Raw genomic sequence first — 17,458 nt, 5'->3', positions numbered from 1 at the left:
GAGTTCAAACCCCACATTGGAGGTAGAGTTCACTAAAAAACAAAAAGAAAAACAAGTGTAATATTTATCATCTCATCTTGCCCACACAATTATCCTGTGGGGCAAACAGGATGAAAATGATTCTTCTTTCTAGTATCAGGAAATTGAGAACCAGAGAGGTGGTGACTCTCCAAGGCCATGTTTCAGGTTATTAATAAAGTTGACACTAGAGCCCAAGCATCCTTTCCACAGAGTCACCACAGGCAATATTAATAACTAAGGACCTCGACCTTGATTTCCTGCAGACCCAAGGGTTTTTATTAATTTCTGGCTCTTTTAGCTCTGTAACCTAGGGTGAGTTAAATAACCTCTCGAAGGCTCATATCTTCTTCTTGGCAAAATGGGGACTTTTCTTACAATAGGACTTTTCTTACAGGGTTATTTCGAGGGAAGAAAGAAATAGTGCATATAGAACAACCAGTGCTGAGCCCCTTATAAATGTTCAGTAAAAATTTGCAGCTATCATTGTTCTCTTGTTTCTGAATTAAGACAGAAATGCCCTTACTATAACTGGCTGTTAAATACTGTCAAGTCAGTAGTTGTCTAAAGGCCTTAGTTTTGTCAACCCTAGAGGATTGGATTAAATTATTTGAACTTCCCTTTCAGCCCCCAAACTCTATGATTCTTTGCAGCTCGGTGACCAAGAGAAGACGTATTTCAAAAATAACATAATAGGTTCTCTGGAGGGGTTTGTCGTAGGGGCTTCTGCTGAGGAGACAATGCAGGCCTCTTAGTTGTATTACTATTGCTCTTACAGTTAATGTTTTTAGGTCATGTTCACTATAGGACCATTTATGGACTTTATTTTCAGCCACTCTCTATCCATTATGTACAGAAAGAAATTTAAATCACTCATTCAAAAAAAGAAAATGAAAAGTAGCATGACACATATTATGGAGTAATATTTGCCTCTACTTCATGTCCAACAATTTTCTTCTGGGAATCCAAATGAGAGAAAGGAGCATATATTTCTATCAGACATCTTCAAAGGTGTGTTTTGGATACTCTTACTTAGTTAAGTTCTATTCATTACATTTTAGAAGTTGTTTAATAAAAAATAATGCCCTCACTTACAAAATATGGATCAGACGTACTGGAAAGATTATCTCTTACCTAGTGGTAGAAAAAATGCAAAGTGTGTGCATGATGTATCCTTCCTTTCTTCCTATTTTTTTATTTATTTATTTGAGAGAGAGAGAGAGAGAACGCGCAAGCAGGAGGAGTGGCAGGCAGAGGGAGAGGGAGAAGAAGATTCCCCGCTGAGCAGAGAGCTGGATGCAGAGCTTGATCCCAGGACCCCGGGATCATGACCTGAGCTGAAGGCAGATGCTTAACCAACTGAGCCCCCCAGGCACCCCTCCCTTCTCTCTTCTTAAAGCCATTTCCCTCTGTTGTGTCTACTCCAACTCCCACTGAAGCCCAGTTACCCCATCCCCACTAGTTCCATGCTCTCCTCCTCTTTTGGGCAGTTTTTCCTTAAAGCTCCAAGATGCCAAATATCCTTTGCTGCCTCCTCCCACCTGGAACTCTTTGCAGGAGACTCTGCTCTGCCACAGTAAAACTTAAGGGCATGCCGCTCTTCAGGTCCATACTCTGTATTTTGTGAGAAGCCAACTAGGAGTTTGGTGTGATTGAAAGTTTTCAGACCTCCTCCCAGCTTTGATCTTTACTATAGATAACATTTTTTGAGCATTTATGTCAAATTAATCCTCATGATAACAACCCTAGGAAATGGTTACATTTGGTATTCCCATCTTAGGCCTGGGGAAACTGAGATCTAGATTGATTCTATTATCTCCCAAGGCCACACAACTAAGTATTAGAGTTGGGATTCAAGACAAAAAGTTTGATAGAGCCCACACTCCTAACTATTACTCATGCTACCTCTCAAAAAAAAAAAGATTTTATTAATTTATTTGAGAGAGAGCACAAGCACGAGTTGGGGGAGGAACAGTGGAAGAGGGAGAAGCAGGCTCCCCACTGAGCAGGGAGCCTAATGCTGGGCTCCATCCCAGGACCCTGGGATCATGACCTGAGCTGAAGGCAGATGCTTAACCGGCTGAGCACCCAGGTGCCCCTCATGCTACCTCTTTAGTAATAACACTCAGGGAGTCCTTACTATGGATTGGCATTGTATTAGGTACTTTAATACAGTTTCTCATTTAATATTTAAAACTATCCTATACTATTAATACTACTGAACAGTTTGCTTTTCTGTAAAATGAGACTATGATACCAGTAACTCTGTGTTGCTTCAATACTTCATCATATCTGCATTATAACATATTAGAATGAACTAATGGCTTACATCTTACTCTTCAACTAGAAAGTAAGCTTGCTGAGAATGTGTCTTATTCACCATAGTGTCCCCAGTACAGAGTAAGATACCTGGCACCAGTAGGTATTCATGAAAATTTGAGGAATGAATGAATACATACCATCCTCCATATGACAAATGAGACAGTGTACATGACAGTGCCATGCAACTTACTTGTTACACAAATGTGATAGATGGTTAATAATAATCACCTGTTTGACTCTGCTTAAGAGAAAGTAAGATGTTCTCCTTTTCGTGGTGACATGTGCATTTTCACAGTGTTTTCTTGAATTGTTGCACTTGCCTGTGCTGCCCAACCAAAGGCAGACTCTCTTCTGAATAGTTCCAGGGAAAGAGAAGACCACTGTGTCTTGAAAATCTATACCCTACTTAAAAGGCATATATAATCTAATTTTTAAAAGTCTTAAGCCTCCCAATTGTAAATGCCAGTAATGTTAGGTCTTTATTATAGAATAAGTATGATGAATAAAGCCAAATGTATTTGTAGAGAGCTGGAAGAGCCTCGGATGACAGGTGAGTAGATCAGAACAAAGTATTGTTAATGATTCCCCCAGATACTTGAAGAAGAGTGCAGAAGATCAATAGATCTACAGAACACGAATCCCTCTTGAAAGTGTGAGCATCCTGGATTTTATTTATTTAAGATTGGTACAATTGAGTTATATTTTTGAGAATCTAATGGAAGAGAATCACATCATCTCCCAGGAAAGCAATCCTCTAGCTGCACTGGCCAAGCTTCATCCCGTTAATCCTTTTGACTAATGAAACAGTTGGTATATTCTTGTAAACTTTCTGGAGGCAGTTTGTCCATTATTAGGCCTGAACTTGAAATAGTTAGAGAGAAAAAGAAATCCAACAGCTCCTCCTGCATCAGAATAATACAAGTGAGTCTCATTTTAATAAAACCCTAGAGCACAGTATCACCTAGCAAGTTACAGGTACTCAATAAATGCTCTTTGGAATAAATGGATGAAAATTTAAATTTGTGAAATGGATCAATAAATATGTGATCATTTACACTCCCAGAAGATGTATCTGCTCCTTTGCTTCTGAGTGCTGACTTTAAATATGGGTCTTTAAGCTAGTATTAAGGAATGAGACGGTGAGATTTTTCTTTTGAAGTTAGTTAGTCCTTTTTCCCATCTACAGGGACAGAGCAACCACCTCAGTGGCTTATCACTTTACCTATTGTGTGTATGATGAAGGAGAGGGTTTCTAGTTCCTTCATTTTCATAAGAACCAATATCTAATTTTTTAAAAGTAAAAACCTGCTGGACCACCATGATTTACAGATTTAAAATGTGCCGTGATGTATTATGACTTAGCATACATAGCTTTCCCTCCAACATCTGTATCCTGATTTGTAGTCTAATAAACCTTCCTGCCGCAGATGGCATGTGCATAGTTGTTCCAAGGTGTAATACATCAACACAGCATTTCTAAACACAGAGCAATAATGTATTCAATTAAGGGAGGAAATAAAACATCGAGCCGTTTCTTATAATAAATCTTTTACTAAGCTTCCCACATCACATGTTTGCGGAGGAAATAATACATGTCATTCAGACTAAGGGTTATTGTAGACTGCTGAGGGAAACATGAAATTCTGGAGGTTTCAGCAGTCCTGTGAAACCCTGAAACATGGAAAGTGTACAAATTAGAAAAGGATGTAATATGTGACTAATGATACCTCTTGGGATAACTTTGGAACCCATATTTACTGTTATGATCACTAGATTCATTTAAGCTACAGGAGTTGAAAAGCAATACCCTGGTAAGTGAAAAACACCTCTGAGTTCATTAGATGTGGCTGTAATTTAAGCTCTAAAGGCTTTTTTCCTTGCTGTCATTCTTCATATTTCTGGAAATGTGGTACTTGAGCTCCTAATAAAAGTGGTCTACATCATGACCATATAATCTACAGTTCCTGGAAAGCACATTTACACCTTCACATCTGTAGCTAAGGCCAAGACTAAACAGAAACGTAATTCACCCCAGATGTCACTCATAAGAAAGTTCTGGAGAAGGCTGCTGATTTTAGGATTTTCTAGCCCCTGAATTTACCCCAGGCACTGCTATGGATATGCAGCCCAGGCCCTTCAGGCCCAAATGTTGGAACCTCTTTTCATAAACTGTGCCCCATACAAAATTGACTGAATCCCACAAAGTAAATCCCCAACCCCACCCTCCATTTGTGGAGGGAAACGATGGCTCTTCTGACCTTATTTACACAGATGATACCAGGGCTTTCTGTCTTAAGCATCTTATCAAGAAATTTTGCTCTTCTGACTTGATAAGACATCATGCTATCATGCCTTAAAGAAGCTACGTGACAATTTCTCTGAAAAAAATTATATGTATATGTATATGATTTGAGATGCTAATCACCAGAATAGCGTTTGATGGATCCAATATAATCAGGCAATCCATTTCTATCTAGTGATCTAATAATACTCCTCCTTCCTTAGCTTTGTGTTTCCCTGACCAGTATCTCTTTTCCTCAGTGATGGATGAGTTGGTCTAAAGTCAGTTCTCTCTCATTCCCAGGTGATATGCCTGACTGGAACAGCTTTATGGCTAAAAAAAGATCAACACATAAACCATACAGTTCTTCACAATGTGCAGAAATCAAGACAGACAAGACTTCAGTCCCACTCTAATCTATTTGTAGTTTTTAGCTCTACCTCTTTAACTCATGTATCTGTTGGTGCCTTGCTTGGAGTTACCTTCTTTCCCCAGAGGCCCACCAGGTGTGTGAGGCAGCGAATCTGCGCAGTTTCCCCAGAAGGGCCCACTGACCTGGGTGTAGTTGAGGAAAGGCCACTGCAGGCACATTGTGCCTTATGGATACTGGAGCTTTCTTGAGAGGAAAATCATGTGCTGCTGTGTCAGGTCAGATACAGAAGCCGGATTACCTAGGCTCCATTGGTATAACTGCTCATAAAAATTACTATTTAATAAGGATATCCCCAGGATTTATTAAGGGAACAATGTGAAAACGGCCACGTGAAAAATAGGTTTACACCTTTGTAAAACTGCTGTTAAAGACATTGTTCATTGAATGTTTAATTATTAATCAAAGATCCATCTACCTGACAAATTCCTCTTAAAATATGTCTCCTGAAAACCTGGTGCGTATTCCTTTACTAAACATGGCCATCTATACCTATACAACCCATTGAATTTTTCTTTTTGCTTTGGCTGCAAAGATGAGAGATAAATTCTGTGCTTAGCTATACTGATAATTTGATTCTAACTTCCCGATACACAGTTTCTTTCTCCTTCTTCTATGGTGGTCTGTGAAATGGTATTGTGGTCTGTGAACACCTGAATTTGTATGCAGATGTGTGTGTAGAGTGTGTGTGTTTACTCACTTGCATTTTTCTGTAGAAAGAGCCCAAAGGTTTCACCAGATTCTTAAGGGGATGCATTATCCAGAAAAAATTAAGGACCATGATACTATATGGTGTTTTAAAATTTTGATCTCACCTTTAACTGTTCTGTCTAACAAGCATATTTCAATTTTAAACAATCTAAATTGTTTTTTTTTCCTTGGAGGAGAGGGAAGGAAAAGCTAGATATCTGTAAAAATTATATAAATGTAAATACAAGAGTACATTTTGTTGTCAAGTACTCAGCCTCTTAGTAGGTATGATTTCAGAGGAAATTTTTTTGTTTGTTTGTTTGTGTTTTTCAGAAACAGTGGGCTGAAAAGAATAAACCGAGATGGCATACATCTGTGTGCAAATGTAATCTGGTGTCTTCTCTTTTTATTTTTCTCCTATCTTAAAGATAAACAAGCAGACAACTATTTATTTTTTATTTTGATTTAAAAATTTTTTTTATTATGTTATGTTAATCACCATACATTACATCATTAGTTTGTGATGTAGTGTTCCATGATTCATTGTTTGCGTATAACACCCAGTGCTCCATGCAGAACGTGCCCTCTTTAATACCCATCACCAGGCTAACCCATCCCCCCACCCCCCTCCCCTCTAGAACCCTCAGTTTGTTTTTCAGAGTCCATCGTCTCTCATGGTTCGTCTCCCCCTCCAATTTCCCCCCTTTCGTTCTTTCCCTCCTGCAGACAACTATTTAGACAGATCTGTATAGACAGCTCCCTATGTAAATGTCTCCTAAATACTGTAAGGAAATGATAATATACATAGAAAATTTCTTCACCATATGGCATTGATACATATTGACCTCGGGACTAAGAAAGTCCACTGTGTTGTATGTATTAATATGGGATTTTTAAGACAACCCCACAGGAATTAGCTTGCTAATTTGGAAACTAGATAAGTCCAATAAAATGAAAACTTGTTCAGAGAAAAAGCCTTGATGAGAAAAAAAATCTCAGGAGATCCAACAGTAACACCAAACCGTTGAAGGAGCAGATATATTTCCCCTTAGAACAAGATGTCTTCGATCTTGATTTTTCCAAAATAATTTTTTATGAACATATTGTGAATTACACAGGACACCAACCCTGCTGCTTTTGGAGCAAAAAGACAGAGCTGACAGATGTAGTTATTTGCCAGGAACAACCATGTGAATTTATAAATATTTTACAAGTGCAGCTTTCAGAAGAGTGACTTTTACTGCCATATTAATGCAACTTGCAAATTTATAGTCTGGGCATTTGTGGATTATGAATGTCCAGTATTCGAGGCCAGTGCCAAGAACATGGTTTATGTTTGGAAATTCTTTTTTTCTCTGAACACAGACTTGTTGGCTGTTAAGGTCTGCGTTATAATTCAGCTGCACATGAGGTGCAAGGCTACATAATACATCAGTTCCCACTCCCAATGGCTGAACTCATAAATATACTCATTACAACATATTCCATGTGACAAAATGACACACAAAGCATAAAAATATCTCCCAAGAATAGAGAATTAGTAATCGTAGAAGCAATAGTGGCATGACTCCAAGCCTCTGGCCAGACCCATAACATGTGACCTAAAGTTATAATTATGTGCCATACTGTAAAGAAAACTGGAATCACAGATTCAGAAGTAATATTTTAGTATGTGTTAGATCAACATACTCATCAGTGTTGTCAGATGCATTGCCGGTGCATGACTGAAAAGGCTTTAGTTACTTTACTCATCTTTTGGGGGGCGGTGGGAGGGAGGCGTTCGGAGAGGAAGGAGCATCATGGCAACTCTTTCCTTGTACATTTATTTATAAGTTGCTTTTCCCACTGATTATGCCCAAGGTGCAGTAGTCTTTCTGGTGTTCCAGATCTTGAAAAAGAGGAGCAGATTTCTCTGACCTTGAGCAGACAAGGCCTGGAATGACATCCAGGTGACCAACCTTTGGTCACATGTCGAAAGGTCATCCTATCGAAGATGTTATGACAGGCAGAATTGTTGGCCTTTGATGAAAGTCAGCACGATTGCCTGACCTTTCTGCCTTCCACTAAGTAGCTCTGTTATCTTGAATACATCACTTCTCAAGCACTCATTTCTTCTTTTGTAAAATGTTCGCATTGGACCAGATTGTAAAATCCTTTCCAGCCTATGATGGTTTTTTTCTAATGCATGTGTGCCAACCCACATAGATGTTAATATACAGTATCTTATAATCTGCAATCATAACTGTTTTTCATGTGCACACTTTTCATCACCTAAAAACCCCAAGTGCTAAAATGCTTCACCGTTTCACACCGGTATGTCCAACCATTTCTTGCTCTGTATTAAAACTGTATGTAATCCTTAAAAGACTTAATTGAAAGTCTAACCTTATATAAATGGAGGATCTTGTGTTCTTACAAAAATTTGTAATTAGTACAGTGAGTAAAGTTCTGAATTGCCAAAGCTAAAAGATAAATAAGTAAATACATAAACAAATAAACAATCCTTGTGTATTCCAAGGCTTAATCCCACTGAGGCCCCCAACCTGATTAATCATGCAGCAGGCAGCAGACTGCCCCTTATTAGCTGACCTTACACATTTCAATGAAAAATGACACACACACCCAAATCCCATGCAGGCATTCTATTAGAAAATACTTTGTTAATAGGTTTTAAAGATAATCTTAGCCTTAAGAATAAGATCCTGTCAAGAGCAAATCCTTCTTCTTTGCTTCTAACCTAAGGGATAGAAGTAGTCAAATGCTTGTTACCAGGAAAAATTCAGCTTTAAAACTGATTGAATCAATTTTCCTTATCATCTTAGACCATAGCAACTTTAAAAAACCGGAGTAGAATGATAGTGACCTACAGTCTGGATGGTCTCACATGGCCCTTGTTTGTTTTCCTTTTCTCCTTTTCCCTTTATCTCTATCCTGACATGTCCTTTCTTTCCTCCTATGAGAGTAAAAACCTAAAAGGAAAACAATTAGCTATTCCTACCCTTCGAACACAGCCACACATTCACATGATAAATGGAACATGACCATACAGAACAACCAAAATGACATCCTTATTGCAAGCTCAATTTATGTAATTTTGTGTTTTCCTTTTTTTAAAATTTTATTTTATTATGTTATGTTAGTCACCATACAATACATCATTAGTTTTTGATGTAGTGATCCATGATTCATTGTTTTCGTATAACACCCAGTGCTCCATGCAGTACGTGCCCTCTTTAATACCCATCACAGGGCTAACCCATCCCCCCACCCCCCTCCCCTCTAGAGCCCTCAGTTTGTTTCTCAGAGTCCATCGTCTCTCATGGTGCATCTCTCCCTCCGATTTCCCCCCCCCCCCCCCGCTTCATTTTTCCCTTCCTTCTCCTAATGTCCTCCAGGCTATTCCTTATGTTCCACAAATAAGTGAAACCATATGATAATTGACTTTCTCCGCTTGACTGATTTCACTTAGCATAATCTCCTCCAGTCCCATCCATGTTGATGTAAAAGTTGGGTATTCATCCTTTCTGATGGCTAAGTAATAACTTTGGAGAAATGTCTGCTCATGTCTTCTGCCCATTTTTTGACTTGATTATTTGTTTTTTGGGTGCTGAGTTTGAGAAGTTCTTTACAGATCTTGGATACCAGCCCTTTATCTGTAGTGTCATATGCAAATATCTTCTCCCATTCTGTGGGTTCCCTCTTTGTTTTGTTGACTGTATCCTTTGCTGTGCAGAAGCTTTTTATCTTGATGAAGTCCCAAGAGTTCATGTTTGCTTTTTTTCACTAGCCTTTGGAGATGTGTCTTGAAAGAAGTTGCTGTGGCCGATGTCAAAGTGGTTACTGCCTATGTTCTCCTCTAGGATTTTAATGGATTCCTGTCTCACGTTGAGGTCTTTCATCCATTTTCTTTGTGTATGGTGTTAGAGAATGGTTGAGTTTCATTCTTCTGCATGTGGCTGTCCAATTTTCCCAGCACCATTTATTGAAGAGACTGTCTTTTTTCCATTGCATATTTTTTCTTGCTTTGTCAAAGATTATTTGACCATAGATTTGAGGGTGCATATCTGGGCTTTCTATTCTGTTCCATTGGTCTATATGTCTGTTTTTGTGCCAGTACCATGCTGTCTTGGTGATCACTGCTTTGTAATATAGCTTGAAATTGGGCAACATGATGCCCCCTTTGTTTTTCTTTTTCAACCTTTCCTTGGTGATTCAGGGTCTTTTCTGATTCCATACAAATTTTAGGATTGTTCCAGCACTTTGAAAAATGTCATTGGAATTTTGACCGGGATGGCGTTGAAGATATAGTTTACTCTGGGTAGCATAGACATTTTAACAATGTTTATTCTTCCAATCCATGAGCATGGAATGTTTTTCCATCTTTTTGTGTCTTCTTCAATTTCTTTCATGAGTGTTCTGTAGTTCCTAGAGTATAGATCTTTTACCTCTTTGGTTAGGTTTATTCTGAGGTATCCTATGGTTTTTAGTGCTATTGTAAATGGAATTGTTTCTCTAATTTCTCTTTCTATACTTGCATTGTTAGTGTATAAGAAAGCAACTGATTTCTGTGCATTGATTTTGTATCCTGCCACATTACTGAATTGCTGTATGAGTTCTAGTAATTTGGGGGTGAAATCTTTAGGGTTTTCCACATAAAGTATGTCATCTGCGAAAAGAGAGAGTTTGACTTCTTCCTTGCCAATTAGAATACTTTTATTTCTTTTTGTTGTCTGATTGCTGTTGCTAGGACTTCTAGTACTATGTTGAACAATAATGGCGTGAGCGGGCATCCTTGACGTGTTCCTGATCTTAAGGGAAAGGCTCTTAGCTTTTCCCCATTGAGGATGATAGTCACTGTGGGTTTTTCATAGATGGATTTTATGATTGAGGAATGTTCCTTCTATCCGTATACTCTGAAGAGTTTTAATCAGGAAAGGATGCTGTATTTTGTCAAATGTTTTTTCTGCATCAATTGAGAGGACCATATGGTTCTTCTCTCTTCTCTAATTAATGTGGTCTATCTGTGTCTTCCAAATATTAAGACAAGGGTCACTCATTTTGCAAAATTAATGGCTGATATAAAGTCAGAATAAAAAAAAGCATAAGGAAAATATTTCTTCACCCAGTGTATGGCCAACCTGTGGAATTTACTACCCTGGGAGGTCATAGATTTAGTCAATGGATGAATTAGAAAGGGCTAGATAATTTTATGACCAGTCATAATACTGCAGTTATGAATATTAAGATAAAGGTAATAGAATCTCATGCCTCAGGGCACAAACAGATCATTGTGGAAGTTTTGCAGTTCTTTATTTCCTGAAGATGCTCTGGGCAAGTGGCTCAATTCATACTGAAGTTTTACTTTCTTTTGAAAGTATCGACTACTGCTGTGAACAGGATACCACATTTAGGTCACACAGTGTTTTGTTTTGTTTTGACAATGAAAATCACAAGCGTCTTCTAATACAATACCAAAGAACAATTTAATGACAAAAGAATCAATTCTTCCATTCAGTGAATATTTATTGAGGGCCTACCATGAGCCTGTCAGTTTTTGGGGTGTTTGGGATACAACAATGAGAAACAGAAAAAAGTCCCTGTGTTTACGAAATTTACATTCTAGTGGGAGAGAGGTCATAAGCCAAACGAGTAAGTTATATAGTACATGAGAGGTTTTTAAGTACAAAGAAGAATAAAGCAGGGAAGGGAAATAGGAAACAGTTTACAATTCCAAAAGGGTGGTCAGGAAAGGCATCACCGGAGGGTGACATTTAAAACATGGAAATACACAAGGGAAGAGTGTTCCAGACAGACAGAAGAGCAAGTAGAAAGGTCCTGAGACGTGTTGAAAGTAATCTATTAATTACATATGTTCTTGATTAATGAGAAGACTCAGAGGGATAAGATAATCTGATTAATGTTTGTTGTTTAAAATGCTACATCCTGGGGTGCCTGGGTGACTCAGTTGTTAAGCGTCTGCTTTCGGCTCAGGTCATGATCCCACGGTCCTGATATCAAGCCCCACATCGGGCTCCCTGCTCGGCGGGAAGCCTGCTTCTCCCTCTCCCACTCCCCCTGCTTATGTTCCCTCTCTCGCTGTCTCTCTGTCAAATAAATAAATAAAATCTTTAAAAAAAAAATAAAATAAAATGCTACAATCCTTTTTATCTCTCTCCTTGGTGAAAATTTTTCTAAAAATATGAGATAATTTTCCTGCCTTAGTATTATAGAACAATGCGCACAATTTCATGATCTACTCACCTAAACTGGGGAGGAAAATTCCAGTTGCCCACTACCGTGGCATGTAAGGCTATTGATGTATGAACTGAATATGTGTAGATTCCTTGGTGGACTCTGGCTTTTATTTTAAAAATGAAATTCTGGGTGCGTCAATGATACTGTCTTTTGTTTTCCTCTCCATTATATGCCCTTTGCTTTACTCTTTCCATTTTCTTTTAGAAACTTTTCTGTAAAATCTTGCTCGTGTTACAGCTTCCTTTATCTTTTCTGCTCTTGCTATAATCCCAAAGAACAAACTTTTTTAGGAAGAACCTCTTTTATCCATGGAATTTTTCTGGCTAAAAGCCATACCTGAACTTAGTGGATTATACAACATCTATTATTTCTCATGGTTGTGTGGGGTTTGGGAGCTCTTCTGGTCTGGACTGGCTTGGCCAAGCTGGATGTGGTCTGGGAGAGCTTCCCTCTCTGGATGGGAGGTGGCCTGCGTCAGCTGGCATGACAGCCGGGTGCCTCTCATCACCCAGCAGGCCGGCCCAGACTCCCCCACATGGCGGCAGAAAGACTCCAAGCAGCAACAGAGGGCAAGTCCCAATGTACTAGCACTTTCTAAGCCTCTATTCATGTCATGCTGGCAGTGTGCTATCAGCTCAAGCAAAATCATATGATCAAGTTCAGATCTGAGGGGTAGAAAAATAAAGTCTGGCTCTTGATGGGCTGAGTTGTAAAGTCATATGGGAAGAGGGCTTGCGTTCAGGAATGGGAAGAATATGTGGCTCTTTTTTACAGTTTACCAGTCTGCCTTCTGGCCACAAATCATTCACATTTCTCCTACTTGTAAAATCTTATTCCTGTCATAGGACTCTTCCCCCCGGTAAGTTTATCCTAAGGTATCAGGATTGAAGTCCAGGATCTTATGATATGCAACTGGTTCAGATATGGATGAGGCTCTCTGGATGCAGCTTCTTCAGGTACAGTTTCTCTTAAAGTTATCTGACCTCACACCCAGAGTAAAATAGGGACCAGGTAACCCAATCAACACTCCCAGGTGAAGTCCTACCTTCTTCATTTCTTGTATCCTTCATCATATGGCCAAGGACACTGGGCCTGAACTTGTGGTCTTGTACTTGGGCCAGATTAACATGATTTGCTGCTTCTTTCTCAGTGGCCCTTTGAAGTGTACAACGGATGTGACTTAGAACAATTCGGGAACTATCATTCCAGGAAGAACTGTGATATTTCTGTTTATAGTTAATAAATACTAATTTCAGAGAGCCTATTATTCTCCACCAGGAACTACTAACACAAATCCCTTTCTATTCAACATAAAAAATGAAGTAGGACACTCTGAGGAGGATTTGGGATCAAAACATCTAGCATGTATAGATTAGATCAGGGGAAAAAAAAAACTGCAGTTCAAATTAGTGAAAGTGGCACAATTTTAATCCAGGCTTATTGTTCTGATAATCAGGAATTCAAGGGTTACTAATTAAAATGGGTAACCTCACATAGTTTCTAATGTGCAAAATTACCAACTTCCTAAGATCCGAGAAAGAATATAACTGCTATTTTGGGTGGGCTACTTTGTTGTGGTTCTAGCTTCAATCACCAGGGAACGAAGCTCTCACCCCTGGACCCTGTATGTATATACTAAAGGTCTTAAGGAGTAATCATCAGAGGGGTGCCTGGCTGGCTCAGTTGGTGGAGCATGCAACTCTTGACCTTGGAGTCATGAGTTCGAGCCCCATGTTGGGTGTAGAGATGACTTTAAAAGAAAAAAAAAAGAAGTAATAACTCAGAATAATAAACTTTTGCTAACACTTGAAAAAAAATTGTCCAAAGCCAGGCACATGTTGCTAGGTTCCCTCTACTCAAGAAGCAGGTAGCGTTTCTTGATTAGGGCCAGTTGTTTTTCCTAAAATCGACTCTCTGGCTTCTTGTCTTTCCAGGCTCTTTGCCAAGAAAGGGGGTTTAATGCCTGCTGGGCTCTTTCCTCTCCTTCTGAGACACCCTTCCACTTCAATAAAGAATAGCTCATGTTCCTAGTTGCGTTGCTTTCTCAGCTTGCTTCTTGCATGTAGGAAATTGGGGCCCCAGAGAAATCTTTTTATTTCCAATCCTTTCTGTTTTAGTCCAAGCTGGCCAGAATTCAGTTAGTGCAATTCTCTCAAAAACTTGTGGGGTTCCTAGGAGTCTACAGGCACATCACCCAACTCTTTCTGAGAGGGCTATTTTCAGCTTCAGGCTGCATGGCAGGCTGCTGGGATACAGCATCCTGAAGATTCTAGGTACTACCCTACACCATTCAGTTGTTTAACGAGGGGTCTTTCAGCCACACCCTCGATTTGGATCTTTACCCTGACATCAGTTCTTACTCTGAGAATCTTTAATGGCTAGAGAGACCAGAGATATGAAATAGTTTTATTTTCTAAGCTCTCAACCCCTGGCTCCTTTATAATGCCTATAGAATTCTGCAGGAAAGCTACAGTTCCCTCCTTAGCTCATCTCTCTGTTTTGTACCTTATCTTATGCAATTAAAAAATCAAAATAAAACCACTCCTTTAACATTTTGCCAGGGACGCTCCTTAGCCAAATCTACAGATGCATTAGGTAAATTTTCTGTCTTCCAAATTATCATAGACATGAGCTTTGGGATTGTTTCACTATTTCACTACTATATGCATCCGTTGTCTGGCTTCGGCCAACAGTGTATGCACCATTTTCCCAATTTTGGCTACCATTTATTTTTGCTGCCTTTCTAGCCTCTGTCTCCCACCTCGTCCCAAAGACAGTGCTGCCTATTCTAAGTTGCTGTCACAGCAGCCCTCCAGTTCTCCAGTTCTCAGACCACTTTCTGTATCAGCTCTGGCTGCACAAAGCACTGTCCAAAAGCTTTGGATTAAAACAACAGTAGCTATGTTTCTTACAGTTTTGTGGGTTGGCTGGGTGTTTTCTCTCATCGAAACTGGCTCAGCTGGTGCTGGAAGGCTCTACCTATGTCTGGTGGTGGCTCTGTGTCTGCTCGAGTGAGAGCCACATGCCTGTCAGCATCAGGAGGCTTGCCCAGGCTCATCCACATGATACAAAGGCGTAGTGCATATGGGGCACACATACAGGAATGGGAGGCATTGGTGGGCCCCTTTTGCAATCTATCACATTCCTTCTCCTTTCACTTCAATTTCTCTCATCTTTACTCTAGTACTGAGAGGACTTGGCTTTGTTCACAGCTTGATTGGTTGCCTTACCAATCATTGGCTTTCTTACTGCTCCCTGATCAGGACTGAGTGAAGATTTATTAAAACTATGCATTTGGCATCACAGTTGTTCAATACTTCACGGAACCACGTTGCTTTGCATCTTCTTGGCAAGTTTAACTCTTACCAATTTCTATTTCAGAATTCCATACTCAAAAATGTTTAGTTATTCCTATTTGAGATGTAGTTGATTAAAACTGTCAGACTTTGAGGGGCATGGTTTAGCACTGATGAGCTTTTATATACCATTCTTTATCATTAGGGAACTAACCTTTTCCATGAAACTTACCTTGCCCTTAAGTAGATAGATACTGACAATTACGAATTTGTTTGAAGAATTGAATATTATAGTGGTGGGTTGTTAGAAACTTATTTTTCTTCAATATTCTGTTTTCTCTACATCAGGATTAGTAGTTATAAAGAAGGAGGGAGTTTGCGAGAGGTCAGATTTGGCAATGGGAAATGGAATTATGTTTTGAGGAAAGCATCTACTTAAGCCTTCTGCATTCTTAAATCCATCAAAGGAGTCATTTATTTCTCTCATAAATCTGTAATGATGGCACAGTTGCACATAATGGTTTGTAATTTCCTTTGGTCAGCAAAGAGAAAAATGAAAGAAGTAAGCAAGCACATGAACCTAGTAATGTCTACCCAATATTTCTTAATAGCCCCTGAGATGGCGAACCTAAATGATCTTGCTTGCTGAAAACCATGGCAATATTTGAGAGGATGAGTTTCCAGTCGTAAAAGGAACACAAATAATGAGATGATTTCTTCTGCCCTGCATAACCTGAAATGTTAGCTGCAATTCCTCGCAACTGGTGAGCCTTCTGCAATAGGATGCTCAGTGCATTCCTATTATTAGTCTATTTCCTAGTCTCATTGTATAAAAAGCTTATTAACATGTTAAACTAAAAGCTTAAGCCTACATTTTGACTTTGTTTCACTGAACTCTTAAATTCATGTCTTGTCTTTTTGAGATAATTCTTCTATCCTCCTTCCTCAAGACTGAAGAGTTTGTGTTAGAATAAATAAATAAACTTTACTTAAAAGTGTCTGTTTTGGGGGCACCTGGCTGGCTTAGTCGGTTCGGCGTCTGCCTTCAGCTCAGGTCATGATCTCAGGGTCTTGGGATGGAGCCCCACGTGGGGGTCCCTGCTCAGTGGGGAGTCTGCTTCTCCTTCTCCTCTGCCCCTCCCCCTCACTCGTGCTCTCTCTCTCAAATAAATAAGTAAACTCTTTTTAAAAAGTGTCTGTTTTAGGCCAAGACACATTTTTATATTCATGTTATTAAGATTAATATGTAAAAATATCAACTACCTGAAGGAATTATTTTGTGAAGTGGTTACTGGGACAACTGTATGATAAAAACATTATCATCAGAAGGGTAAATGCTACTCATTTTCCATGAACGGTTTGTAGCCAGTAAGAGATTTTTGAGACCTCATGTCAGGTCCATCCATACTACCATCATTATCTGAATGTCTGATACCTCTACTCTGGAATATTTAAATTGCCTCCTAACCAATCTTTCTTCTGCACTCTTTAACCACCACCAAATCATTTCATTCAGTGCTATTGGAGTAATTTGCCTTAAGCTGTCACTCCCTAGTTTAGAAACATTAACGATTTCCTCATGGAATAAAGCCGAAATTCCCTACTTGGCATTCAAGGCTGTCTATTAGCTGGTATCACATCTATTTTCCACCTTCATCTTAATACAATAATCTTAGGAAAGGGGTTATCTTTCCTTAACTTTAAGAAGAAGCACTTTACAGAAGGAAGAAAATGTCTCTTACTTTACATAGAGACATCAGGTTTTTATTTTTATTTATTTTTATTTTTTAAAGATTTTGTTTATTTATTTGACAGAGAGACACAGCCAGAGAGGGAACACAAGAGGGGGAGTGGGAGAGGGAGAAGCAGGCTTCCTGCGGAGCCATCCCAGGACCCTGGGATCATGACTGGAGCCAAAGGCAGATGCTTAACAACTGAGCCACCCAGGTGCCCCAGAGACATCAGGTTTTTAATGGGTCTAAGGATTCTGTATCATTTTAATCTGGAAAGCCAAGCACTGCTCCAGGCCTAATCTGCAATTTATTATCAACAACTATTTATTAGGAGTCCTGTATGTGCCAGAAATTTCCACATAACATTAACTTGTGACCATCAAGACAATCTTGTTGGGTATTACCAGAGCCAGGGTCCAGACAGGGAAGTTGA

The 17,458-nt window shown here is 39.2% G+C and overlaps 1 protein-coding gene across 1 annotated transcript in view; it reads left to right on the top strand.

Annotated features, from left to right (window-relative positions):
* The window catches only part of LOC141373775 (uncharacterized), a 149,958-nt gene extending 133,943 nt beyond the window's left edge, over positions 1–16,015 (top strand). Inside the window, exon 5 of the mRNA XM_073898546.1 lies at positions 15,904–16,015. The gene's annotated coding sequence lies outside the window, so the exon portion shown is untranslated. The remainder of the gene's footprint in view (positions 1–15,903) is intronic.
* The last annotated feature ends 1,443 nt before the right edge of the window (positions 16,016–17,458 follow it).

This window comes from Callorhinus ursinus, unplaced genomic scaffold (genome assembly GCF_003265705.2).
Source record: "Callorhinus ursinus isolate GAN/ISIS: 27379988/994484 unplaced genomic scaffold, GSC_fseal_2.0 scaffold12, whole genome shotgun sequence".
NCBI lineage: Eukaryota > Metazoa > Chordata > Mammalia > Carnivora > Otariidae > Callorhinus > Callorhinus ursinus.
Note: the sequence above shows the minus strand (reverse complement) of the source record. Positions and strands in the feature narration are given on the sequence as shown.